The 3,465-nt window shown below is 44.1% G+C and overlaps 1 protein-coding gene across 1 annotated transcript in view; it reads right to left on the reverse strand.

Moving 5' to 3' along the window:
• The window catches only part of LOC131879324 (uncharacterized), a 38,500-nt gene extending 35,239 nt beyond the window's left edge, over nt 1-3,261 (reverse strand). Inside the window, exon 1 of the mRNA XM_059225613.1 lies at nt 2,911-3,261. The gene's annotated coding sequence lies outside the window, so the exon portion shown is untranslated. The remainder of the gene's footprint in view (nt 1-2,910) is intronic.
• Nucleotides 3,262-3,465: the final 204 nt, after the last annotated feature.

Below are 3,465 nucleotides of genomic sequence, written 5' to 3' on the forward strand. Positions count from 1 at the left end.
TGTGAAATGTCTAAAGAAGGTTTTAGTCCCTTTCAGTAAAAAAAGAAACCTCGATATAAATCCAACCGTTTCGCAATTTCATGGGGTCAAAACTTGAACTTGGACTTGAAGTCGGACCCCTGAAGGATCACAATAACATTTGACAACCCAAAGCTTCATATTTCAACTCGCTCTGGGTTTTATGGTTGTGATTGAAAATTCATAGAATACATTTTGTTGCACTACATTGCAGCCAACTAGCCATCTGTGTACAAATACACGTACCTCATTCCAATATTAAGGGATTCGTTCTCAATAAGGGTGCATTTTAGGTGGTCTTACTACATCAATCCACTTCGAATAAATTTGAAAAGCCCCGGTGTGCGTGCCTCAATTGAGCAAAAGTGCATTCATTTGGAGTACACTGGGTATATATTTTCAATTGAATTTCAAATGCCGTATTAGTCGCAACCTTGTAAGTGCTAATACGGGACAGGCGCTTGCAATAACCCTTTGATGGACAACCATGTGCCGACGACCCATCTAAATCAAGGCCAGGGTTTGTTTGGCCTTTGAAAAGAGCCAGAATATAGTATGTATTTGGATCGATGAAAATGTACGATTCTTCTCAGACAATTATGTCACTTGTCACAATTTGTTGAAAGGTCAGATATAATCCAATCAGTTTCGTGCTCTTTTCGATTAAGTGACATATGGATGGCAGGGATCAACCTTGCAAATCAAGAGATAACTCGCTTCGTTCAAATCGAATTCGGCTCCAACTAAGTACATTTTCACCTTCAATATCCTCCTATTGATCTCCAAATTTATCCTTAATCATTCTTGAGCCAACTGTGAATTGCATACTAACGAGACCAACCCAGTCAGAGGCCCAAAAGCCTTTACCCAGGCCGGCCAAAACCGATCATCTGCTGCAGGAATCTGGCAATGGTTCGTTCACATGGTCAGACAGACGTCTAGGGATCGTGCGATATTAAAGTTTTAATATAAGATTGCATGCGGCATCATCTGCGTCCATGTCACTAGCCAAAAGGGGCGATTTGAGGGTCTGGCTTGGACCGCCAATCTCGACTTCTCGGATTTCAAACACCCGGAATCAGACAGTGTCAGTGTTACGGATTCGAGCAGAAGTAAAGTGTCGCAGAGCTCCGACTAAAGGCCAAGACTAAGACTTGGCTCAGACATCTTCTTCTCGCTCTTTTTCTTCAGCAATTTGTCGTTGACGTTTCATGAAGCAAAGACCATTTCTTTCCTCGTTTTCCTGTCGCCCCAAGAAATATGGGCCAACTAAAAGATCTCTGAAGTCTGGGCAGGGCTGGAGTGGGCCGCCATCGTTTCTTGGGTTGTTGTTGTTGACCTTCATTTGGAAGTAAGTGATAATAAACGAATGCCCTGCACTTCACGTTTGTTATGGCCTTGGTAGTTTGAAACGCCATTCCGGGCGTTGGTTATTAGTTAATGACTCGAGGAATCCTCCTGTCCTTTATGAAATATGCATTCCCATCCCCGGTGCATTTAATTGCTGCATTTGATTCCGCCATTACTTTGGTTGGGAGGCCTGGGCTGAACCATCCAGCATTGTGTAGCCATTGAGTTTCATGGGCCCAAACTTACCCAAGAAAGCCTGGGAGCTTTCAATTGAAATTGTCAGTTAAGGACTTTGGGATCTTGTCGTAATCCCCGGGCCCTAAGTCGATCCACTTAAGCCAGACCCAAAAGGTCGAGGCCATCTTGGTTGCGAATAAACTTCAGGGGTGGTGCAGACAATGGCGGCCTTCAATTGCCCAATCAGGTTGTTGTTTTGACTTCCTGGGCATACAAAGGGTATGGTGGAAAGGTATGGTTTACAATTTACTCATTTTAAAAGGTCAAGCATCAAGGGAAATGTGACTTCATTCTTGTGAGGGATGGTTAGTAGTTATCCTAGACTTTACTAGTTTGAAATACAGGTTTGTTTTGCTTCATTTTACATATATTCCTGGAAATCCATTCAACTCCGCTTGAAATGGCTCCAATTACTTCTGACATTGCGAGAAGGAACAGAACTCAGAAATGATTCAATTTGATAGTCTGGAATTATCATGTTACTTGTCACAAGTTGTTTCCTTGAAAGATCTCAGTCTCTTGACAAGTCCTGAAAGTGCGACTCCTATTCGCATTTTAATGTGTAAAACGGACACAAATGCACTGGGCCTCAACCCTCGTGGGAGCCTGCCGGCATATTAAATATCACCAGGACCTTTGTCATATTTTTGCCGTGGGCCAAAGAAGCAAACTTTTCTTGATACAATTTGGTGGTGTGGGGTCTGTTTGTTTTCGCAAACTTCCCTCTCTCGTCCTGGCCTTGTCGTTGTCCGTGTTTGTTATCCCACCCTTCGTAGCCATCGCCGCCATCACAGCCTTCATAGATCGTAACGCTTTATCCGCCCCTAGTGAGTCTCTTTTCTTTGGCATTACTACGTAAGCTGTCGGTGGACGGATGGTGTTCGATGCTTTATCTGCATCCCTTATCGGGCTCCATCATGTTCTTAACGGAAGTGTATCCGGAACCACAAATAGATAACCGTTTCCTGTCCTCTTCAAATCATGGGGGAAAGGAACTCTTTCTCTTAGCCCAGGCTTGGTCGGAATTCTTGCGGACAAGTTTTAAATTTCGAAGGAGGATCAAGAAACAGATGTTTGATTTCCATCGACTTGGGTAGTTTGTAATCTGTACCTTTAAACCAGACAATCAAAGATCTTCCTCCTCCCGTCACGGCGCCAATCGGTAGAAAAGTTTGATGAAACTTTAGTTCAACATATTCTTCTACTAGCCTAGTCTGGGCTGTAAATCGACGGGATTTTCAGCCAAACTCTTTTTGAAGCCTCAGATAAATCTATGTCACGTAATGTTTTTTTCTCAGGTCTTACCACTTTCCTCGATGGGTCACTCTGTGTGGTTATGTCCTGGAATTAGGTTGATTTTTTTGCAGACCTCAGGCAAACCCAACGGCTGTCTTTGGTAATTTAACACCGATAACACGTTATAGGCACTAATCCACGTGGTTGTCAAACGGATGATGTTCACTACTATCATTCAAAGTTCATCAAATTTCGCACAGAGTAGTGTGTGTACGTATGTAGGCATGTTCCCATTCAGTTCTCACCTTCCCAAAGGCTGATTACTCGGCACCACTAGATTCCACGCTCAAGAACACCGCGTGTTCCACTCAAGAGACCTTGATAACATGAGAGAACATTGACATTGGAAACTACTCTTCACCAGCGCCTGTTCCCTCAAACTGTGCCTTCGATCCCAATCCCGGCCTCCAGGCTCCTCTTCGAAGACCGAAATACGACGAGGCTGACGACGCCAACGCCGACAAACACGGCCAGGGGGCTTGAGGCTTGAGACACGCACAGATCATGAACGAAATCTCCATGGCAAATGGGCTAGAAGTGCAACCTGTTCATACTTGGGTGACG

Source organism: Tigriopus californicus, chromosome 4 (assembly GCF_007210705.1).
Source record: "Tigriopus californicus strain San Diego chromosome 4, Tcal_SD_v2.1, whole genome shotgun sequence".
NCBI classification, from domain to species: domain Eukaryota; kingdom Metazoa; phylum Arthropoda; class Copepoda; order Harpacticoida; family Harpacticidae; genus Tigriopus; species Tigriopus californicus.